Source organism: Marmota monax, unplaced genomic scaffold, assembly GCF_021218885.2.
Source record: "Marmota monax isolate L192 unplaced genomic scaffold, Marmota_monax_Labrador192_F-V1.1 WCK01_AAM20220418_F8-fsc00209, whole genome shotgun sequence".
NCBI lineage: Eukaryota > Metazoa > Chordata > Mammalia > Rodentia > Sciuridae > Marmota > Marmota monax.
The window spans coordinates 2131662-2157401 of record NW_026694493.1 but is presented as its reverse complement, the minus strand read 5'-3'; the positions used below and the strand labels follow the sequence as shown (position 1 = coordinate 2157401).

General features: G+C 40.9%; 1 protein-coding gene and 1 non-coding gene across 2 annotated transcripts in view; one reads left to right on the top strand and one right to left on the bottom strand.

Moving 5' to 3' along the window:
• Nmnat2 (nicotinamide nucleotide adenylyltransferase 2) overlaps window positions 1-25740 on the top strand; it is a 141387-nt gene that overhangs the window by 3698 nt on the left and 111949 nt on the right. The window lies entirely within an intron of this gene.
• On the bottom strand, window positions 5543-5616 carry Trnaa-ggc (transfer RNA alanine (anticodon GGC)). Its single transcript has one exon. It is a non-coding gene; the product is annotated as a tRNA-Ala (tRNA).

The following is a 25740-nucleotide window of genomic DNA, read 5'->3' as shown; positions in this document are numbered from 1 at the left end:
AGGAGAGAGAGAGAGAGAGAGAGAGAGAGAGAGAGAGAGAGAGAATCTTTTTTGTAGATGGACACAACACAATGCCTTTATTTTTATGAGGAGCTGAGAATCGAACCCCGGTCCCACCCGTGCTAGGTGAGCGCTCTACCGCTGAGCCACAATCCCAGCCCTAGATGTTGATTTTTTAATGTAAATTCTTAGTTTTTACAACTTTAAAGAAAGATATGCTAAAGTATAATCTGTACCATATTAAAGTGTAACTTCTACATACTTAAAAACTAAGAACTTACACCAAACATTTTTATTGCTGTATTTGTCAATAAATTCACCACTGGGAAGTCAACAAGTTTAAATACAGGAGTAAAAAAGGACTAATAGATTGGTTTGACCATAAAAACTAGAATTAGGGGAATTAATCACAGCAGAAATATACCCTGTTTGTTAATGATTTTGCAAAATAACTGGATTTTCCAATGTTTCTGTTTCAAAATATACTTACTTTGAACTGTTGAATCCATTGAAAAGACACACTATCAAATCCTGCTCCTCTTAAAGGGTAATGAAGAGGGCTCTCTACTTGTTGCTGTTGCTATAGTTAGAAATTGTAAGAAAAATGAATTTGAGTTGCTACTGATATATAGAGAGCTGTTAGAAATCAATAAAGTGTTAAATATGCTTGAAATGCGTATGTAAAACATTAAAGCACAGTATTATACTTTAAACTTTTATACCACTATCTCATTTGCTTCTACCTTAAGAGATAAACTGGATAACATTATCATCCCCTTTTACACATGGCAGAGCAGAAATACAGACATAAGTCATTTGGTCAAGGTTATAAGCAAAAATCAGGAAAGAACCAGTTCAGGATATGTAGACTCTCATCTATGATCCCCTTTCTTTATTCCCCTATAATGGCAAGAATGATATTGAGATTCACCAACACTTGAGGAGAGGAGCCATCTGAATTCAGCTGTCAGCAAAGGGTAATGGGAACTTTACAATTTTTTCCTTGACAACACAGGCCCCCAACAAAATATGTTCAACGAAGATATCTGTTCCCAGTCTCATATTTATAGCAAGAAAAGACTTTTCTTAATATGCTCATGTTTTCTATTTAACATCCCTTCTATCCATACTTCCTCCCCACTCCCTGCTACCTCAGCTAACACCTGTTCACCTTTATTTCTCCGAACATTTTCTCTTATTTTACATCTCAATAAGTGGCACTACCTTCATCCTGTATAATTGTGTGTGTGTGTGCCGGGGCCTATATTATGAGGCAAGCACTCTACCAACTGAGCTATATCTTCAGCTGTTCACCTTTAGATTTTAGCTTCACCAGTAGTTTCTCAGAGAACCTCCACTGACCCCTACATTAAGTTTAACTACCCTGACATTTGCACCCACGTCACTTTATATTTTTCCCATGCTGTGAGTCTCAGCTCATGTTTTATGACTGTTTTCCATGCTAGAGCTTAATCTCTACAGGGTCAGAAACAATGCCTGAAACAATCCTCTGAAACTTCTTGCACTGTCTCACACATGAGCTTTTGCCTGGTTTCATCATTGGTACATTTCCTAGTAACTAGTATGAAATAGGCTCCCCCAATGGTTGTTGAATAAATAGAAAATAAATAAATGTATAGTATCTTGTGCTAAACAGAGGAATGAGCCTCGTTCAAGGGCTGGTATGATGAAACAGGGAGTCATGTGTAGTATGACAGAACAAAGAAAAGTTCAGGATGGCTCGAGGTAAGACTAGAGAAGTAGGTGGGAGTCTGATCAATTATGAAGGCTTATAAGTCATGTTAAAGTACTCAGACTTTATCCTGAAGATATTGAGAAGACATCGCATTGTTTTTTAACTAAAGGAGTAAAATAGGCATATCGTTTAAATTAAGATTTAATTGGATTTTGAATGTAGGTTAATTAAGGGTAAAAATGTGATGACCACTTAGGTAGATATCTCAGCAACACAGGTTTAAGACAGAGAAAATGGTCACCCAGCTTTTTTTGGTGGTATTCAGAGTACAGAGTGAAATTTGTTTCTGTTCAAGGTAGATAAATAGAAAACTCTAGAGGAGTTTGGTTGATAGGAGAAGTGAAAAACTCATATTTTTTAAATTCTAAAAATTTGGAAATACATATTCTAACCAAGCACTGATGCAAAAGAAGAAAATTCCTAAATTCAGTCTCTTTGTAGCCAGAGATATCGGGTCTTATAATAAAAGCTCCCGGTAGGCTCCTGTTGAATTAAAGTTCTTCACACAAGAAAGACATTGAAGTTCACTAAAAATATGAAAATTGAAAGATAAAAGAATGGATTTTTTTGGTTTGTTTTTAGTATGAAATGGGAGAGAATCAAGATCATAATTTTTAACATTGAGGTTGGGGAGTTGGGCAGAGTAGATAGAGTTCGCACAACCCATCCAAAACTTACTTGTCACTGAGATGATGGCTGTAATAATATGCTCAGGTAGATGTTTTGGAATCTACCTCACTTGTTGTTAAGTGGATTTTCCACCAAGGGAGGCATGTGGATCACTTGTGGTAGTTTCCCTGACAGTAGCTGTGTCTGCTTATGACACAGAAGAATGGACCGAAAAGGGAAATGTTGATATTTTTGTTTACACAGACAGATTTGCTTGATTTGCTTCTGTTGAATTCACTGCCTGAACCTCATGTTGACAGAAGCAAATCTCCCCTCTAGGGTTCATCCCAAACTAAGAAACAGGATGTAACCAAGAAGATTGATGTTTTAAGTTTCAAAATGAAGAACTATTTATTTTCAGTTTCTCTTCTCTTTTTATTTTATTTGATATCATTCTACATATTGAAGTTTTTCAGTTTAGAATTAAGAGACTCAAACACACACACACACACACACACACACACATGCTATTGAGGATTGAACCCAGGGCCTCACATATGCTAGCCAAGTGGTTCCACTACTGAGCTACAACCCCAGCCTAATTTTATTTTATTTTTATTTTGAGACAAGACCTTGCTAAATTGCCCAGACTGGTCTCAAATTTGCAATCTTCCTGCCTGGCCTCCTGAGTAGCTGGGATTATATGCTGTGCTATGTACCTAATTTCATATGCTTTTTAAGAAATAGATTGATGCTTCCTACTGCAAAGAAATGATGAATGTTGAAGAGAGAAATGCTAACTACCTTGATTTAATCATCATACATTATGTACATGCATTGAATTATCATGCTGTACACCATCAATATGTACAATTATTATGTGTCAAAAAAAGGAAACAGTTTGAGTTCTTCTTTGGTAGGAACATCCTTTGAAATGTTATGAATCTCACAGAAACATTTATACACAAGTTTCCAATGTTAGACCAACTCAAATGAACAGCCTAAAGTGTGGAAGCAAACTAAAAAGCATAACCTGCCAACACTCAAGTTTGAACCTCTCTGTTTCTAAGATACCCTCAGACATGAGAGGATGAGAGGAAAATATAAAACTAGATGGAATGTGGATGTGTGTGTGTGTGTGTGTGTGTACATGTATATATACACATATAAACTTACACATAGTTATTTTTCTATTGATAGCCAGGAGTTGTGGAAATAGTCTGTGCATGACTGGAAAAAAGAATGATGAAAACACAATTTTGAAAATGTTTCTTTGAAAAGATTCAAGTCAGTCCGTGTATGTGACCTCACCCCATCTCCACACTGCTTTACCACTGAGCTACACATGTAGTCCTAAGATTCAAGTCTAAATTTTATAATATCCTTGTTCTCAGAGCCACCCATACAATGTTCTATATGTGGTCATTGCTTAATTAATCTTTGTGATACTGTAAAATACTCTTCCCAGTACAGTTCTCCTTCAATTTTAGAGTTCACATACCATGCTTAATTGCTCAAAAAAGATCATAAATACATAAAGGAATGCATTAGAAATTTTTCGGTATTTTTTTTTTACACTCCTCAGTACACAAAATTTTTGTTTAACTGAAGATATTTAGAGTAATTCTCTAAGATTTTACAAACTAAGACCTAGGGTACAGAAGTTCATTTTTTACAGAGAATTATGTAACTATGGATATGCTCCATATCTCAATATATGTAAATGCAGCATCAGTTCACAGGAGAGAAGTTTTCCATTGCCAGAGATATTCCAATTATAAGCATTCAATTGCGCGGAATGCATTTACTTTTTTTGGGTACAGTTTGGCAGCTAGCCTCAGAAGTATTTTAGCTTTAAAAGATGTTTCAACAGCTTACATGGTGCGACCAAGGCCATTCTCCTGACATTGGCTCCCTCCTTTTGTATTTTATATCTCCATGATTTATGAACTCTGCAGCAAAGGCAAATGCTATAACCACTACCACCAGCAGCATCTTCCCCTTATCACCCTAATAACGGAGCTATCTTATATGAGTTTTTAAAAAATCCTACTACCACTCAACTGTTTTCTAGTAAATTATGTATCACATATTTTTCTTCAGTCTTAGACAAGTAAGCCAACCCAGAAAATTCTTATACTTCTGGAGACAAGGGTTAAAAGGAGGAGGGAAGGAGGGAACCAGACTCAGAGGCCAGTCCTGGGAGTGGTGAGCGGTTGCAGCCCCAAATCACTCTTCTGCTTCACTGTCTCCTGCATCCTGTAGCCATGCTGCCATCCGTGGGCCTCATTTAATGCTTACCAGACAATAGGAACATAAGTATGCCCCTGGATAAAGCTGAATGCTCATAGCTTTTCATTTTTTCCAAATGCTTAGGCCAAAGATCTTGAACTAATGCTTACTTCTTCCCACTTTTTCACCTCTGTCTATGCTAGCAAATGTTTGGGGACCTATCTTCAAAATATAACCAGGATCAACCATTTCTCTCCATCTCTACAATGCTGGAAAAGCCACTGTTATATTCATCCAAATTATAGCAGTAAACTTTTTCTTTTTTTAAATTGGGAATTGAATCCAGAGGTACTTTACTACAGTGCTACATCTCCAACCCTTCTAATTTTCCCTTTTTTTAAAAAAATTTTTTTCTTTTAAGTTGTCAATGGATTATTTATTTATTTGTTTTTTTATATGTGGTGCTGAGGCTGGAATGCAGGGCCTCACACACGCCAGGCAAGCGTTTTACCACTGAGCCACAACTCCAGCCCCTTAATTTTCATTTCTTAAAAAATTGGAGACAGGGGGCTGGGGATGTGGCTCAAGCAGTAGCACGCTCGCCTGGCATGCGTGCGGCCCAGGTTCGATCTTCAACACGACATAAACAAAGATGTTGTGTCCACCGAAAACTAAAAAATAAATATTAAAAATTCTCTCTCTCTCAAAAAAAAAAAATTGGAGACAGGGTCTTGTTAAATTGCCAAGGCTGGCGTGTGATCCTCCTGCTTCAGACTTCTGAGAAGTTGTTACTACAGACACCCACCACCACAACTGAGGAGTGTTTTGTTGAGAGCACCAAAAATCGCTGGGATTAAAAGCGTGCATACCATGCCCAGCTCCATCTGGATCTTAAACTGCTCTCCCTTCCTTTACCATTGGACTTAATACTCAATTCTTTTTTGTATGTGGTTCTGGGGATTGAACCCAGGGCCTTTTGCATGCCAGGCAAGCACTCTACCAACTGAGCTATATCCCCAGCCCTCAATACTCACTTGTTAACAAATAATCAGATCAATCCTTTAAAATGTAAGTGAGGCCTCTCAGTGTCACCAGTTGCTACGCGTGCATGTGGAGGACTGAGCTAGCTCGCAATAAACACCTCTTTGCTGCTTAAAAAAAAAAAGTTAAAATGTAAGTGAGGTCATATTGCTTCTTTGCTCAAAATCCTCCATGGCTCCTCCTCTTGCTTAGAGTAAGAATCAAAGTCATCCTAATGACCTCCAGGCTTCCTTGATCTGCCACCTTCCCCATATCTCTTCTACCTCATTTTTAGCCACCCTCACTGATCTTGCTTCAGCCTTTCTTTGAACTTAATGTTCCCTCTGCCTGGAATGCCTGCACCCCAAGTCTAATTCAGTATCCTCTAAGTCTTTGCTCCACTGTAACATCCTTCTCCTCTTCCACTGGGTGGGTCATACTCTACCCATCGCAGAATTTTAATTGCACCTTGCACACTCCCAGTCCCCGACCCTGCTTGGCTTATGTCTCTTTTCCCTTAACTCTATCACCTCTTTACAAATATGTTATTTCCCTGTTTGTCATACTTATTTAATGTCTGTCTCCTCAGTGAGAATTGAGCTCCTCGCACACAGAGGTCTTTGTTTAGTCGGCTGACAAATGCATCTCAGGCTCCTGGAACAGCACCTGGCACAGAGTGGGTGCTTGATTATATGTTTGTTGAATGAGTGAATGAATGAAATCTCAACATCACCTACCATCCTTATCTCAAGGCCCCAGGAGACTAGTGGCACAGGGTAGAGTCACAAGAGGACTCGGTGGCTGTTAATTCATTCAATACATTTTATTGAGTTTTTTGAATGTGCCCTGGCACATTAATAAAAGTAATGACATTCTTTCCTATGTCTCAGGGGATGATCTCTAGATCTTGCACTAAACACAGAAGTTCAGGTGACTGGTATAATGAAGCAGGTGAGAACGAGGTAAACTGACACATAGAGGAGGAAGCTGTCACTCTGGACATGGGGAAAGGGCCTTCAGAGTAGTTATTAGTGAAAGCATGAACTTGAAAGTCAGAGCTGCCCATATAATGGATGAAGATGGCATTCTGGGCTGAGAGCAGGATAAATGTGGAGCCCCTCATATCGTGACATATTGAGAACTTCCCAGGAGTTGGTTACAAACCTAGAGTGTATATGGGTGGGCAGAGGGGAGGGCAGAAAACAGGTTGGGAGAAGGCCGTATCAAGGGGGTCAGATTCTGCCTGGCACTTATAGTGAGCCCTGGAAGGATGACAGGATGTGGCAGATGTTGGGCTGCCACCCAGAATGTCAACATTCCTTCCATTAGCACTTTACTAGGGACATGCCCCTGTGATATTATCTAAACATCTTAAAAGTTATTATTTCTGTATCATCCTTTGAAATGAATCTAATTTATTTTCTGAAATGGAACCACTGTACATTGTATAAGCCATCTCTACTAATGGAATAAATAGGTAAAATATAGTGCTATATATCTCCCCAAAACACCAAGAACAAACAAACAAACAAACAAAAAACCAAGGATCCCACATGAGAAGCGCTTCTCTCCTGGATTCTAAACTTACCTCCTCTTGTGCTTCAGTGGATGGCTCCTGTTGTTTGAGTCTTCTCAGACTTGGCGAACTCACTTCACCCTAATTCTATCTTCTTTGATTTTGTAAAATTTGGATGTGCGTGCCTGATTTCTTTTCCATAGGCTAAATTGTCTGAAAACTAAGTACAACGGAGACCCTTTCCTTTGATACTTGTTTTAGTTCTAATTCTAGAGATTTTGAAAAAGATATGTATTTCTAATCTTGCTATAAAACTATGGTTTTTCATGACTTTTTGAATTATTACAATATCGTTATAAAAACTCAAATAAGTGACATTCCAATGAGAGTTGGGCTTCACAATGCTTTATTCCGCAACATTTTTCTAACCCTTCATCTTGGTACTCATTAAGAGGTGGGATGTTCATTTCATGGAGCATTGAGATGAAACTATATCAATAACTATTCATACTATTTTTGAAATAGTTATGGGCCTATAATACTTAGCAGCATGTGACTCATCATGTGAACTACAAGTGCTTTAAAATAGGCAATTTTTGCGGGGCGTGATGGCGCATGCCTATAATTTACGGGAGGCTAAGGCGATTGGATCTCAAGTTTGAGGCCAGCCTGGGAAACGTAGCAAGATCCTGTCTCAAAAATAAAAATTAAAAAAAGGACTGGGAACATAGCTTAGTGGTAGAGAGCTTGCCTGGAATGGACAAAGTCCTTGGTTTAAATTCCCAGTACAGAAAAAAAATAATTAGAAAATTTTAAAACAAGGCAATTTTTAAGGAATTAAAGATTGTTATTGATTACAAATTAAAATGAAGAAAGAATGATTTTGTAAATATAAATCCAGTAATTACTTTATTTATCACGAACCAATCTTTCTAAGCAGCATTTGAAAGTTATTTACATGTTATGACCCAGGGAATCAAAGTTGATAGGTAATATATGATTTTTCCATGCTGTGAACAATGTGGATAAACAGTGGGTAAATATTTCAGTTTGTCCTATTCATTTTTTTTCTCTTTATATGGAAACTAGTAACTGAATTGGTTTGTGAATACATTTAGTCTCTTGGACCCCCATCTGTAAACCAATATAACTGAGGAGCTAACAATCTGTGGCCTGTGGCCCAATGCAGCCACCTGTCTTTGTAAGGCATGAAACCTCAGAATAGCTTTTACATTTTTAAATAGTCAAAAAAAATGTAAAAGAAGAATATTTTGTGATGCATGAATACTTTATGAAATTAAAATTTTATTGTTCATAAATAAAGTTTTATTGGCATATAGCCAATACACATTCACGTGTGTATTACTTATGGCTGTTTTTGTACTAAAATAGCATGTTTGAGTACTTGCAAAAGAACTATTTGTGTCCATGCTTCATAGTCCTTATAAACAGCAAAATCTAAAATATTTACTACTGGACATTTTTTATAAAAAGTTTTTTAGTTGTTGATGGACCTTCATTTAATTTATTTAGTTATATATTGGTGCTGAGAACCGAACCCAGTGCCTCCCACATGGTAGGCAAGCACTGGACATTTACAGAAAAAGTTTGCCCACCCTTGATAGAACCTAGCCCCGGGAGTTGGAATGAAAGTGAATCAAGGGTTCTCAACATAGGAAGTGCAGTAGAAGTCCATTATATGGACAAACTCTTTAATGAGCGATTTTCAGTCTAAACTAATCTCTAAAAAGACTCATTTAAGCAGCAAATGTAGTTTCAATTTCGTGAGTGTCATTTTTCTGGTTGACTGGGTAAATGATCATGTTCACAATGGGGATAATTTTCTGGCGTTTGGTTTACACTGGAAGTTGATTAGCCCCTCTGGCTAATGTTGGACATTTATCTGCTATTAAACATTAGGTATACTTCCCCATCCTTTTCTTGATTCTCCACTACCTCTTTTTTTTAAAAATTTACTATTTTATATACCTTGTGTTTGAGAATTTGAAAAACCTAGCACACCATTTGCATAAGGCTTTTATAGGCGGCTCTTGCAGTCACATCCAGTTTTTCTGCAACCTCTCACCTCCTTTGGAACTTTGATAGCACTTGGTTTGTACCTCTGATATAGCACTTAGCACACTGTGCCAAGAGTCGTAGCTATTTGTGTCCAGGCTTCATAGTCCCTCTCGGACTTAGTCCCTTGCCAGGATCTTTTGACTTTTTAATATCTCCCAAGGTGCCTAGCACAGTGCTCTAAGCACATGGAAGATACTATAAATATTTAGCAAATGAATGAATTATTAAACTGTTAGGAACATTCAGAATTGCAACACCAAGGCAAAATAGGTAACTAGAAAAAAGTCAAGTATTTGGAAAACAGAGATTCATGTAAGACAGGCTCAGAAAACAAGACAGATAACAAATATAAGGTGCCAATGATTCAGGGACTTTAAAGGTGAGATAATTCTTGCCTTCAGATAGGAAAGTTAGAGCTTGCTAAGCTGGAACCCCCTCCCTGAGTAGAGTCTTCACAAGTATGGTGGTCACAGTGGGAATCTGCAAGTCATGTTGGGGAGCTATTAAGTATGCAACTTGGCAGGAATTGAATCCTAACACTGTCCACTGGAGGTTTTAGTCAGATGCATGGTACATCTAGAAATGGCTTCTCAGTGAGGTGGAAGTAGGTTTGAGGTGGCAGAGGAGTTGAATTTTCTCTTTTGTATATTCATAGTTTTAAAAAGATTTTATGTACATGGTACCCACTTTGAAAATATTTACTAAGAACAAACAAACAAGATAAACATTCTTGGCTTGTCAATTTTAAGTTTTCATTTTTAGAAATCCCAGAATCTCCATTTGAAGGAGATTTCAAAAATCATGCTGATATTCATCCAGTCCTGAAATCCTCTGTAAAACATCTGCACAGTGTCTGTTCAATTTCTGCCTGACATAGAGGGGATGTACTATTTTTCAAAGCAGCCAAGGAGAACTTGGCACAGTTGTGTTTTTCATAATTGTTCCTTCTTTTGGACGGACACTGGGTTTCCTGAGACTTTCATGCATTGGCCTTAGTTCTTTCCTTGGAGATCCAGGGAGCAGGTCTCTTTGTCTTGTACTTGGGAGACAAATAGTCAACACAGCTAACTCCATCTTCCTGGTCAATCTTTAGGTTTCCTTCAGCTGGACATGCGTTACCATTTCTTCACAGCACCCTGTCATCTTCGAACATATCCTCATTGTCTTTATCCCTCTTATGTTTAATTCACGATGCAGTATTGATGCGGTCTGATGCACTCTGAATTACTGAATTTAATGTAGTGTTTATTCCCTTTATTGGTGCTGTGTCTCTCTTTCTACTTGAATCAGGTAAGGTAAGCTATGACTACCTGCATAAAATGTCCTGACACTGTGAATAATTGGTCAATTTGGCAGATTGAACTGCTAAACTAGTCCAATTTATTTTTTAAAAATCTAACTGCTATATTGTCAAGATGTGCTGCCTTTGGAACTTTGCAGGTCAGAGCACATGCTTAATTGTATGAGATGTCAACCACACACTGGGAATGACATCCTGCCTTTGAAAAAAGAAAGAAACTCTGCAGGTTCCTAGACAAGGAGTTTCTAGATTCTGGAATAAAATTTGATTACAGAATCAAATTTCTTGATATTTCATTGTTGTTTCCCCCCCCCCCCAGTCCTAGGGATTGAACATAGGGCTTAGTGCATGCTAAGCAAGTACTCTATCTCTGAACTAGATCCCCTTGTCTTTCTTAAAATTTTATTTTGAGACAGGATCTATATACATTTCCCAGGCTGGCCTCAAATTTGTGATCCTTCTGCCTCAGTCTTTGGAGTACCTGAGATTATAGGCACACGCACCACAATTGATTGGGCTGTATGTTTTTTAAAAATATATTTTTAATTGTAGGCGGACACAATACCTTTATTTTATTTTTTTAAATTAATTAATTAATTTATTTTTGTGGTGCTGGGGATTGAACCCAGGGCCTTCTATATGCAAGGCAAGCACTCTACCAACTAAGCTGTAACCCTAGCCCCCTTTATTTTATTTTTATGTGGTGCTGAGGATCGAACCCAGTGCCTCACGAATGCTTGGCAAGCACTGTACCACTGACCATTGTACTCAGTTTTGAAGAGTTCTGATTTTGTATGTAGCTCCTTCCCTCACCACCATCCTGTGAATATTGCCCTATTCCAGGATTCCCGTGAGAGTGGAAAAAATACCCTTGTTTTCTGCAATGGTTACTTTGTCCCAGCAGAAGTGGGCAGTGTCACATTTAAATTGTGCTGGTGGAATCTTCAAAAAAAAAAGTCATTTTTCTTATGGAAAATCCCAAACAAATGCAAAAGTAAACAGAATGACCCAATGAACCCCAATGTACCTGTCACCCAACTTCATTAATTATCAGTTCGTTATCAATCTTGATTTATTGATTCCCCTGCGCACGCTCTGACTCCTTTCCTGTATTATTTTGAAGCAAATCCCAGACATCTCATGTTTCCAGGGGAGACCCTTTTCACTGGTATATAATTGCTTCTCTTTCTGTCTTTTCTCCATTAACAGATTGGGTCTTTTTCCTCCCTGTATTGTTGCTTGACAGTTTGGGTTGCAGGTGGGGCTGGCGTGGGGACAAGGTCTAATTCCCATCTTTGAGCAGATAGAATGCCTCCACTCCAGTCAACAGTCTGTGATACTTTAACATCAACATTGCCTTTAAAATGTGGGATTTATGGCCATTCCCATCTTTCTCCCATCGTGGGGTCCTCTCAGGCTTCCCTCCAGAGGAGGGCTTCCATTAAACACAATGGGCCATTCTTCCTTGACTTGGAACATTCAGCTCTTTATCCCTTGACATTCAAAGCCATGAATGTGTGAGATGTTTCTACATCAGTGGTTCCCAAGATGGGGGTCTCCAACACCCATGCTTTCTCATAAATCAGAATATGGATCTAGGAACCGTTTCCAGTGTTTCTAATCACACATATTCACCCTCAATATGGCATACTTGAGTTAAGTATCAAGTTTCTGAGCTTTTGCTTGAATTATCCGTTTGGTTAGGTGGATTCATACTGATCAGGAGTCAGGATTGGTAGCCATGGCTATCTTTGGTGAACAAAAGAATGGGAACAATTTTCCTTCCATTGCTTCACAGGAGGAGAAAAATAATTAAACAAATCCTGTTTGGTGACAAGTTTAGCCCCTGTAATACCATTGGAATTCTTGGCTTGTTTGGCCTGTTTAAACTCTGTATAAAATTAAAATAAAACCTTTTTTTTACTGGTTTCTTAATCCTTCCCTTCTGCTGCTTTAAATCAACTTTTCAACGTGTATTGTCTTGCGTTTTGTTATCATTTGCATTTAAATGTCATGAATAAAGAACTCCCCAGAGAATGTGAAAGCCCAACAGCTAGCCCAGTAAATCATAGGGCTATGAATATTCATTTCAAAGGTCTCACTTCTCCACGTGAAATTTGCGGTCTTTGCTGCGCTTGTTTAGACTGGTCTTTGGTGGTTTGGATTGAGTTCCTACTGAGCTCTGACAGTGGGCGGGGAAGGAATTGGAGAGGAGGTAAGGACAGTCTCCCTTCTGGCCTCGCCAGCTACAAGGGTGCTCTCAGGTAGCTCCCCCCACTTGCTCCTACTCCCCACTCAATGCATCTCTCTCTTAGATGCAACTTTGTTTACTTCAGTCTTTTGTGACTTGTAAAAACTTTTGCTTAAAGAAACGAAGAGAAAAAAAGTACTTTTGTAGTCATGAAAGGCCTAGAAGGTGGGGAAAAGGAAGAAGAAATGTTTATAAGCCATCATTTAATTATTATATGACAATAGCTTGGGAGTATAGTCTGAAATTTGGGAATTAAAGAGACCTGGAAAGAAAAAAAGAAAATTCAACATGTCGGTTAGATCACCCTCGGCCCCTTTTCTGTTTCCCTTTTGAACCTGCCTCAGAGGCCTTTGTGGGAAATAGAATCACCTAATGAAGCTCATTTTGTCTTGGGGGAGCAGAGTGGGGAGCTTGTTGGCCTGACATCCCTGACACTGCAGCATTTTCTGGCTTGTGTTGGGACCAAGCTTGTTCATCCCTTTCAATAATCACTGTAAACTCACAAGTGAGCTAATATTTACCGAACTCTACTATGTGCCAGTTGCTGGTTTAATTGCTTTCCTTTTCTTAGCTCATTTCACCCTGAAAACAATCCTATTAACATCTGCATTCAACTAATCATTAGAGAGTTTAGGTAAGTTGTGTCAAGCAACACAGCAAGTGCATGGCAGACAGTAATGTGAACCTGACTTTTTAAATTTATTTATTTATCTATCTACTTATTTATTTATTTTTGTGGTACCAAGTGTTAGAACCAGAGATGCTCTATCACTGAGCTACATCCCCAGCCCTTTTTATTCTTAGATGGTCTCACTAAATTGCTAGGTTAGCCTCAAACTTGTGATCCCGCCTCAGCCTACCAAGTTACTGAAATTTCAGGCACCCACCACCATGCCCAGCCTGTATTCTGACTCTTGAGGTGATAGTTTAAGCTACTGAAGATGCTGTCTTGCTTTGTTGTTGAGTGAGATGCGGTCCTCAGCAGTGTGTTGAGAGCTGTGACAATGCAGAAATGGGGGTCAGGTCTCGTTTGGAACTCGCATCTACCAAGTGGGCCAGCACCAAGGTTTAGATGCAGAGAGGCTGGTGCTGCTCTGGGGAGCCTGCTCAAATCAGCTGAGTGTGCAAAGGCAGAAGACTCTAGTCCACCAATGAAACCTGTAGGCAAGTCCAGAGGACCGAGAGAGAAGAGCAAGAGAAGGGCACATCCCAGAACCAGGAGCCACTGGAAGGAAATAGGAGAAGCTTGGGAGCAAATCAAGAAAGGTCCTGGGTGGTGACTGTGAACAAGCCACACTTGCCTTAGTGCTACTTCAAAGACCCAGGGTCAGAATAGATGGATTTTTTTACACTGGAGTTTTTAATTTCATTTAATTTTTAAATTTTTAATATTTTTTCTGAACCCTCAGGGTCTTATTCCTGCTAGGCAAGTGCTCTACCACTGATCTACATCTCCAGTCCTCTTTTACATTGTAGTTGATTAGATTTTTGCACAGATAACTGTTCAATAATCTCTCTCCCCCCACACACTGTAAAATCAGTATACCTGTCTGGGCCATTGTGAGGATTAAATGGAATAATGTGCATCTCCTTGAACTGCCTACCCCTTACCTTGGGCCCAGTGCTCTCTTGCACCCCTACAAATTCATAGACCTGAGCTCTGAGGGCTGTAGGTTTTGCTAAGCAGTTTGGGACAAGATGGCAGAGTTTGTGGTGCAATCGCCAACAGCTCTCTGAAGATCCCACTCAACTCTAGGGAGGGAAAATTCAGTTCTTCTACGTAAGGCAACAGGCTTGTCTCCCAGTTTTCCCTACTTTCCCCCACCTCCTCTCAGTTTTCTTGGTCCACCTGCCCTTCGGTCAACTTTCCCATCTCTAAATCCCTTAGCTGGCTCACCCCACTCAGTAAGCTAAGAATCCTCTGCTAGTCAAACTCTGACAGCTGTGGTTTTCCAACCATGTTCCTGCCCCACATACAAAGATTACAGCCCATCATTTCATAGATGGTGTAATGGTGAATACAAAGGGGTAATATTGGCAGTCATTGCCAGTGATGTCTTGCCTGGTCCAGCGTGCAGTCACTCTTGGGGGTCTGGGTGCTTGTGTTAGTGGAGGGCTGAAGTAGCTGAGGCAAAGGAGGGCAGGTGCTCAGCATCGAGGGATGTTGCGGACTGGTTGGGATCTCAGAGACCTGAAGATAGGTGGACGTTGTCAGTGAGCATCCAGAAGCCACCAGAGAGACAGACTCCTGGCTGGGGCAATTTTCTCTCCTTTTTGTAGCCACTGGTAGCTTAACTGTCAGAACAGAGGGACTGGCGAAGACACCTGCCTGTGCCCAATGGATGGAGGACCTCATTTAGGTGTGAGCCCTTGGTGGGTCCTGCAGGGAAAGCTGGGGAAACCTTTGCCCTTAATCTCCCTGCAGAAGGGGTGGGCAGCTTCTGCTGCTGCTGGAAGGACCAGAGCAGCTGTCAGGTGACTGCTCCTCCTCTGGGAGGGCTGGCAAGAGAACCACGGTTTGGGGCCAAATTTTGGTCCTGTCCTCACCCTATTGACTCTCTCACCCTTACAGAACCTCTCACTGGAACTAAAGGTGACTTAGGGTAGACACAGCCTCCACAGAACAGAAAATAATCAGATTTGCAGTTGGAAGGGATTTGAGAGGTCATTCATTCATTTATTGGATACTTTCCATGACAAAGAGCTCACTTATAGTCACTTTCATTGCTGGGCAGCTTCATTTATTAGAAAGCTCTTCTGACTTAAACAAAATCTGTGCCTCATAACTTGGGTTTGTCCTATTTCCACCTACTGAAGCTGTCAACCAGGCTCTGTTTTATTTAGCTTTAATATCACATGGACTGGGAATCTTGAACATCTTTTTTTTGGGGCGGGGGGGGGTACCAGGGATTGAACCCAGGGGCACTCAACCACTGAGCCACATCCCCAGCTCTAATTTGTATTTTATTTAGAGACAGGGTCTCACTGAGTTGCTTAGTGTCTTGCCATTGCTGAGGCTGGCTTTGAACAAGTGATCCTCCTGCCTCAGCCTCCCAAACTGCTGGGATTGCTGGCGTGCACCACTGCGCCCAACTTCTTGAACATCTTTGATACCCAAATGTCTAATAACACATATTGTAGCATCCCCCAGACAGCTATGTAAAGCATGATCCACCCCATTACAAGATACAGGGTTTGTGAGTGGCACGTTAATGACTTATTACTGGATATCTAACATGGCTCATCTGTTCTGCTCCCCATGAATCTCTTTCTGTTTCCCCTTCATGGCACTATCCTCCCCTGGCAATATTTTAGATAATTTTTTTATCGTCTGTCTTTTTTCAAAGAACATAGACTCCATGAGATCATGACCTTGTCCTGGTCTGTATTATCTTATATCACATCCCAGATTTAGAATAATGCTAGGATACAGAGAATAACTCCATTAGTATTTTTTAATACATCAAGAGCCAGATTCAGATGGTGAAGATCTTAGATTCCATTAGTGTTCTTTGAGTGCTCTAGAAAGGGGCAAGTTGATTTTTTAAAAGACTGACTGGTAGAGCAGCAATGAGCCTAATCCTGAAGTCAATGATGTCTGTTCACCCCAATTTTGCACTTGTCATCTGGGTGACCCTTAAGCTGGATATTTAATTGCTCTGAGGCTTATCTTCCTTATCTGTAAAATGGGACTGGCATTCTGGGGATGAAATGTGACTTTGTAGGAGAAAGAATTTTTATGAGCTGGAAAGCATTATGCAGATATGAGTTGTTGTTATTATGATTGAGGTTGTAAAATCTTGATCTAGTAAAAAGTATATTTGGGGCTGGGGTTGTGGCTCAGCGGTAGAGCACTCACCTAGCACGTGTGAGGCCCTGGGTTTGATCCTAAGCACCACATAAAACTAAATAAAATAAAAATATTGTGTCCAACTAAAAAATAAATATTAAAAAAAAATAGTATATTTGGCCTAAGAATGAATTGATCTTCTACTTGAGGTGAGTTAATTTCTGGAGTGCTAGGGATCACGTAATTTTTAGAAATGCTCTTTACGAGTTTGCTTACTAACTGTGCCATCGGCAAACACTTGAGTGCCTGCTATGTGGAGGCATTATTCCACTTGAGGTCCGGCATAGAACAAAACAGGCAGAAATCCCTGTCCTCCTGATGTTTACAGTCTAGAGGAAGCAGAAAGACATGAATAATAAATAAGTGAATTATGTGGTACAGTAACATTCTAAGTGTCAAGAAATAAAAAGAGAAAAAAGGAGGATAAAGGAATAGAGAGTACTGGGGTAGGGGTTGGAATTTTGGGGTATAGTCAAGGGAATATCTCACTGGAGATGATGCTTGAGCCAAGACTTGAAGGGAAATGAGAATCTGACCATAGAGACGGTGGGGAAAGCATTTTAAGGAGAGAAAATAACAAGCACAAAGGCCCTAAGCTGAGAGTTTTCTTGTATATCCAACAACAAATAAATAAAAATGAGATTAATGTGGAGGAAGAGAGATGGAGTGATAGGTGGCATTAGAGAGAGAATGGATGGCCAGGTTGTGCAGGGCCTTAGAAGACATTGTTAGGATTTTGGCTTTTATTCTCAGAGGAAAGAGCTATTTGAAAGACTTGAAGAGAATTGTTACATGGTCTGACTTCTCACTGGACTTATTCTGGCTACAATAATAAAAATAGAGCATAGATGTTGAGCACTGAATGAAATCTAGAGGAGAGACCATGGTGGTTTGGACCAGGGAAATGGAGGTAAGAAGCCACAGGATTCTAGGTGTGTTTTGCAGGAACTGCCATAGGATTTGCTGATCTGTTTTGGTTAGAGAAAAAAAAAACAAGACTAAGGATGAGCCAAGAGTTTTAGCCTGAGCCCTTGGAAGAATAGAGCTCCCTTTTACTGATGTGGGGTGACTATTGGAAGAATGGGTTTGGGAGAAAATATCAGGTGCTCAGTCTTGGACATGTTACTTCTGAGAGGTTGATTAGATGTTCCAGTGGAGATGTTGAGTAAGCACAGAAGAGCCCGAGCCAAAAATAAAAAAATAAAAATAAATAAATACATCGGGAGTCACCAGTATATTGTTGGTATTTAAAGCCACAAGACTGTCTGAGAATAACCAAGGGAGTAAGTGTGGATGCAGAGGAAGTCAAGGGCTGAGTGCTCTGCCATGGTTAGAGGCTGTGGAGACGGGGAAGGGACAGCCAGGCTGACTGGGAGAGAGCGGCCAGCGAGGCAGAGGAAAGTCAGGAGACTGTGATGCCCTGGAAGCCAGGGGAAGTGCACGCTTCAAGGGGGCTGTCAAATGTCACTGAGATGTCAGCTAAGGTGAGCAGAGAGAACTGACAGCATCCCAAAGAGGAGATGTGGAAAGCTTAGACAAGAGAGTACATTTTCCAGAGTGGTGGGGACAGAAGCTGTGAGTGTAAAATAGAAGAGGAATATAACTGCAAAGAGCAAATTTAGACACTCTAAAGGAGGATGGAGAAGGGTATAGCTGGAGAAGGACATGGGTCAAGGGAGGGTGTTTGCTATTTATTATTTTTCCAAGATGGGAGAAGGGATGGCATATTTGTATGCTAATGGGAATCATCCAGTAGATATGATCAAATCTCTAGTACAAGCCAGACATGGGAGAAATCTTGGACAAATAAATGTCCTTGAGTAAGTGAGAGGGGTTGGGTCAAGGTGAAATGGAGAAATTGGCCTTGCCTACAACCACCAACCACATCACATATCCATAGTAGTAGAAGAGAAGGTAGAGAATGTGGGCTCTCATGCAGGTGGGTGGGCAGAGAATGGAAGGGGGGGGCATGGGGAAACTCTCCAGAGAGCTTCTGTTCTCTCAGAGAAATAAGGAAAAAGGTCATCCTTGCAGAGTGAGGCCAGGGATGTAGAGGAGGCATTGGAATTTGAAGTGAAGAGAGGAATATGAAAGAGGAGTAGGACGGCGCCCAGGGATTTGGTGATGGAGGTGTTTCTCCAAGGACTTTGGGAGGGAACTCTTCAGTGTCAGTCCAGCTTGCAAAACCTCGGATGTTCCTATCCTTTCTTCAGGCTTTCTTGGTTAAATTTGTATCAATTTTTAGGCATAAGTTTTGCCTAAAACTCATTTGCACATCACTCTAAATGATTTCAGGTTTATCAGAACAGCCATGGTATTTTACAAAATTAACTTTATAAAAATAAAAAAATGTTATGTACTAACCTGCGCTGACCTTCAGAATGTTCCAAATTTATGCAGCATTACACGGTTCAGTTTTGCCTTCACATCATTCATTAGGAGGTCAATCTTGATCTGGGAGAAGAATTATTTCCTTTGTTTTGGATAAATGTGTTATCCTTTACATCCCCCCCACCCCACCCCCACCCCCCCCCCCCCCCCCCGCTGGTAAAACAGTTTCTCTGGCAAGGCCTGAGTTATATTATGTATCTTAAAAATTTTAAGTGCTCACTTGAATCACTACCTTTTAGATAGCTTCAGAGTCTCCAATTTTGGTTTTAAGTATAATTTGTATATCAACCATTAGACTCAAGTAGTCAACCAGTGTGAGGCAATTATGATGCACCTGCCTGGAAATCATAGTATGCAGTGATAGCAGGTATGCATTTGGCATTAACAAAGTACCATGAGGCAGGGTGGGATGCCTTCTCGGGCTGCCTACTCATAAAGGAAATTGAGGATTGACAGAGTGGTGAGTGATAGTGTATGAAGGTAACCTTGGCTGTGACTTTCCCTGCCCCCCCCCACCCCCCTCTTTGTGCTTAACCATTAAGATACATGCTCAACTCTTTTTATTATTATTTTTTAAATTTTGAAACAAGGTCTTGCTAAGCTGCCCAGGCTGGTCTAGAGCTTGCGATCCTCCTAACTCAGCCTCCAGAGTAACTGGGTTACAGGCATGCTTGGCTTGTGACATTTTCTCACTGTGCACTAAAGCAGGCATATTTCTTCTGGTCATGAAGATGTGTTTGTCTCCTTTCTAAGGCTGACCCCTATCAGTGGCATTTTCTTTTCTTTTTTTTTTTTTTTTTTTTGGTGCTGGGGATTGAACCCAGGGCCTTGTGCATGTGAAGCGAGCACTCTACCAACTGAGCTATATCCCCAGCCCAATCAGTGGCATTTTCAAGTCGCTGTTTTAACAAGACGTGCACGCTGCTCACCCCGCTCAGAAACTTCCAATCAGTAAATGACCGTGGGCTCTGTGGCGCTGCTCCCCACCTCCCTTGCCACTGCTGCCCGCAGGAGCTGCCAGCACAGCTGATGCCCTCCCCACCCCCGCCAGGCCCTGGCACCACAGAAACCATCTTTTAAATGGCGATATGTTTCCGTCGTGCTGTTACCTCGACTCTCCTTGCTTCACGGTTTCTTTTAGATTGTTGAGAATTTACTTCAAAGACAAAGAGAAAACTAAAGTCTTCCTCAATGCCTACTGTGCACAGGTGCTTCTGCCTATGTTGTCCCATTTAATTCTCAAAACAGCCCTATCAGTTGGGTTTTATCCCCATATTTACAAGACAGGGACACCCTGTTGGTGAGATTTATGTGATTTGACCAAGATCATGCAACTGCGAAATGGCACAAACTTGGATTCAATGCAGGTATTGTGTATGAGTGGAAAAATAAAGATATTTGTAAGAGAAAAAAAATATTGTTAATTCCCACACTTCCTTCTGAGATGGATCCCAAGGGGTGTGTTCTTTGCTCAATAGGGATGACAGGTGTGAGGGGGGTCAACCTGAGACCCTACATTGTTCTGCAAAGTAAGAAGAGGGCTATAGAGATGCAGGAGGAACAATCGTCACCTGCAGTGGTGGAGGGGTGGCAGCGTGAGAGGGTGGAGGGATGGCCAGCTGGCAGGCCAGGAGCTTGCTGGGGACTGGGGACAGAAGCCCAGTGGAGATTTAGAGGAGAGCAACTGCTGTGCTCTTCGGGAGATTGCTTCCTCTCTCCCTCCCCACCCGAAATCTCCAGCAAAGCCCTTTCTTTTCCTTGGACTCCAAGACACGTGTGCTTCTCAATGTGAGAGTAATGAGATCATGTTGGTACCCTATCTCAGAATGGGCTGGCAAAAAACCAGGGCTGCCCACATGGGTCTGGTGCACATCTTCAAAGCTCATTCTTTTTAGAATATTCACTTCATGAATATTCACTGAGAAATTTCTATGAGCCAGGCATTGTTCTCAGGTGCCAGAAATACAATGTTAAACAAGGAAAACGTCTTTGCCTTTCTGTAGTTTATGTACTAGTGGGAGGGACAGACAGTTTTAAAAAATGAGAAAGTACTATAAGGAAAAAGACAACAGAATCAATTTTTAAATGTTGGGAAGAAAATTTCTTAAATTTCTTGGACATGTGTCTCCTTTAGTAAACGGAGACTACTGAACCTAGGAATAATGGCTTATGGACGTTTGTTTAACAGTGTTTTATTGATTAATTCTAGATACTTAGTGCATTAAACATGGATGGCTTATGTCAAAGATGTGGCTGGTTTATTAGTAATTTTAAAAGGGAGGGGGTACCTAAACTGTGTGGACCTCCCAATGTATTTGGTTAAGGCATATTTCTTTAGGACCTTAAATTGGCCCAGAGCATGGAGAGAGACCTCACTTGGTTATCCCCGGGCCTCCTAATGCTTCACCTTTGCTTCCCCAAGCAAACCTGTGTGCCTCTGCATCCGCAGCCCACCAGCCCGCCTGCCTGGTAGTCCTCACTAAGGTACGACCATAGTGTAATGGTCCTGTCCATGGTTTCTCAGCTCTGCAACTTACAGCTGGGCCATGTTGGGTGAGTTACTAAACCTGGGCTGCAGTGTCCTTATCCTGATGTGGGTAATACTATACCTGCTCCTGATCTTCTTGTGAAGATCAGATTAACTTATGTAAAGTAACTAGAAGAGCACCTGGCACATAGAAAGCTTGAGGTACACTGAGCACTTATTACCCTGGTGTTATTTGAACTGACCTCACTTGCCACTGCCTTAAGTCCAGTCCTGCTGACTGTCTACCTCCCCTCTTCACCCCAAAACAGAAAGGCCACCAGTGCTGAGCTTTGACACTTCAGAGTTGGGGTTACAAAAAAAAAAGAGGATTGCTTCTACTTGAGACCCGTGAAACAACAAGAAAGTGGTGTTTTGAGTTGGAGCTTGGAGATGGGGAGGACAAAGAGATGGGGAAAAGGAGAGGAAAGTCATTCTAGTCAGAGGGAACACTGATGTGGAGCCAGCCCTGAAGTACTGGGGGTTAGGTTTGTTTGCTGAATGTATGAGTTCAAGTCCAAGAGGCAGGCGTGGGAACACGGCGAGCTAGTTCAAATTGTGGAGGTAACTGAAGGTTAAGGTTGTTGGTATCAGACTTTATGGGCAAATGGGGAACTATTGTGGATTTTTAAGGATCCAGATTTGTTCTGTTACAATGTATATGTGCAGGTACAGGGGCCATTAACCCCAATGTCAAATGACACAAAGCTATGTAATTTTTAAAAATCTCCAATTTATTTTTTTCTAACAAGTTTTATGCGTCTATTAGCTACCCCACAAGAATTGGGCAAGGAAATCTAAGTAAACTTATTACATATTTATTATTTTCTTAATAAAAACAAATAAAAAAAAACATAGGGGTTTTCCATCATAGATATATCAACTTTTAGGGCTGTAGATGACCTTTTATGTAACATTTAATCCATAAATATAACTATTCATGCAGATCTAGAATCATGTACATTATGAAATGACATATTCATTTATACATATTGCCTTTCTTCAAGTACATTCCATCAAATGATCTTATTCAAACTCATCAGACAGGCCTTTTTAACATCAATGTTTTTGTCAAAGTGAAAGTGAATTTTTGAATCATCAAAGCACTTTTGAATACTTACCAGAGCACAAGTCCTCATGAATAATTATATGCATGTTTAAGTTGTTTGATATGAAGCACTTCTAGCATCTGTGTATAATAAAATTTTATCCTGTCAATTGGTATAACACAAGAACAAAGAATAGATTTGATTTGGCACTTACCCTATAGCTAGCTGTTCAAGATCTCCACAACATAGGTACTTACTGGATTGCTCTTTTCAGTTGCTAAAGAATTTTTCATTTTGTGCAAAATGTTGACACAGTGATATCAAGTAGAAAAGGCAAGATACAAAAAAAAAAAAAGGAAAGAAAGAAAAGGTAGGATATATACTTATAGAAAGATAGAATAACCTCAACTATGAAAAAAATAATATCCAAACACGTATTTTGCTTTTTAAAAGTGATCTTTAAAAAGCTCCTGCATAGTACCCAACCCTTGCTTTTGTGAGGTTATAGCCCCAGGAATAATCATTGCACTTATGATACTTTTTTTTTTTTTTTGCTTCTCCCTCTTACCAGTCTCTTTAGATGTTTCCCACAAGCACCCGAACAGCAAAGGTAGAGGTTATTTTGGATAAATATAACATCCTCCAAATGGTATATCATTATGACTGAAAGAGCACATCAAAATATAAGAGACTGTAGGATTTTTTACTTAAGTTAACCCTCTGTTTCCTGAGGGATTTGATGTGGGGGAACCTCACCCTATATTTTGGACATACATATTCTTTCCTGGTCCCTTTGTTCAGAGTCTTGATCTTTTCTAAGTGGTTATAATTTTGCTTTAAAGAGAGTCCTTCAAATAACATAATACTAGAGCAAAGTTAGGTAAACAAAAAAGGACACAACAATTTAATTTCCTAGCGCAGTCTTCTCAACAGTCATCGGGTCTCGGTTCTTAGGTTTCTTCTCTCTAGAGTTTCCCTGACACATTGCTCAGTGCTCCCTGTGCTCTCAGATCCTGGGGCCTTCTCCTTGGGTCCCTCATCAGCTGACCTCAGATGCACCGATTTACTTGTCTGGCTCTCTAACTGGATGCTAGGTGACCTGAGGGCAGGCACCATGTCTTGGTCACTACTTCAATCCCTGGCACAATGCCTGAGAAACGAACGAAACAAACAAGACCACACACCCTCATATGACAAGGAATCATTCCAATATCTTGGAGAGTTGGTGAAAATTTCAGATGATGCCATATGCAGACTTTAATGTTTGTTGATTCCAACTATGTACACACATTCGGATCGCTCCCATCTGTTGCCTAAACGGATTGGTGGCCAAATCTCATGCATGGGGTGATGAAGGGAGGACAGGCAACGCCTGCAGCTTAAATATGGAGGCTCTTATGAAAAGAAAAAGAAAAAAAGAAAAATCCAGGCTCTGTTTGTTTACACCAAGGCTTTGGTTTTGTGACAGTGCCAGGCCACACCCTGTCTTCCTGGATTGTATGCAAGTTTGGCCTGTTGATAGACTGGTAATCAGCTTTGGCTACTTTTATCTCTGCTAGACCTGCACCCACCTTCTTCCAGGGCTGTCTTTCATAGGAGTATTTTTAGATTTGTTAGATAGCTGAGGCATGTTTTTTCCAGGAACTTCTGGCATCTGGGGATTTTAGGCCATCGCTTCACCCACCTCAGACATTGTCAATAGCTCACGTTTTCTGACCACGCAAGGACATGCATACCTATAGGCTCCCATTTGCAGTGTTCTTCTTCCATCTGTTCCATATTTTATGATGTCTTCATCATACCATATATGCAACATTCTGCCCAGCACTCTGCTCAGTCACCCCTAGTGACTGGCAGGGCACCCAATATACTATGGGCATTCATCTTTAGTGTTTTCTTTCTCCTTTTTCTATTCTCTCAGCCAGGAATATCAGCACCTCCTGCTTCAGGGCAATGAGAAACCCTGTCTGGGTAGAGATGTGAGCCGGGAAATTATTCCTCGGGCCAGTCATCAGCCTTGGAGCATGATGGCACAGAGCCCGGACTCTGGAACCAGATGCCTGGTGTGGATCTTATTTCTGCTGTTTACCAGTTATGTGATCTGGGGCAAGACTTAATTCTTTCTGTTCCTCAAATCTGTCATCTGTTAACTGGGTATATAACAGTCTCTATTGCATAGGAATTTGGTGAGGAGTAAATGGATTAAAATATGTGAAATGTTTCATGCCGGGTTTCTGTTCTCCCGACTAAAAGGCTCAGGGGTCACGCCAGTTGAACTGGGCTAACTAGGCTGCACAAAGTAACCACACAAGAGACACAAAAACCTTTTTCTTTGGGGTCACTGTGATGACTCCTCTGACCTTAAGGGTCCACAGGAAGAGAGAGAGAGAGCACTTGCTGATCCCTTTTATTGAGGAGAAGCTATTCATATGAGGCAAGGGGTCAGGTTTCAGGGGCTGAATCTATCTTCATGATGTCCACTGTCAGCAGGTTGACTGACACCTGGGTAGGCCACACCCAAGGGCACAGTAAGAGAAGGGGACACACACAAGGCACTTCCATGGAAGATTCTATCCTTAAAAGGGTAAGGGGTTATATTATAAAGGAACAGGTGAGCGAGCATAGCTTCACCCATGGGGCTGTAGCAAGACACACCTATGCACCAGACACTGACCCTGTGGGGAAAGCTCTGCCACATTTCTGTGACCGAGTGCCTCAGCACCCAGCCGGGGAGTGTGACCCAGTCACGTGCGTGCAAGGTTGGTCTCCCACAGTTTCACACAGAGTAATTGTTATTTTAAGTTTTGTTTATTTATTGTAGTAGATTAGAACTGTTGATTTACATATGCTATTGGCTCTTGCTAACTGGAAAGGAGCTGACCACTATCACCAGTCCAAATGGGGTCAGTGCCTTCCTGGCAAGGTAGGGGTCAGCTGTAGTTTGTTTGTGGAGGCTGAGAGAGGGAAGACACAGAGCCTATCTATCAGTCGTCTGTCTGGAACAGCAATGATTCCCATCCTCCCCATCATACACATGATCAGTCTCTCAGGCTCCCTCCTCTGATCCTTCCTAGAAAATTCTTTCCACTGGGCATCCCATGTCACCTCTCCCTCACTCTCCCAAGTGGTTAACCCAGGTCCTCATTAAACGGCTACTCAACCA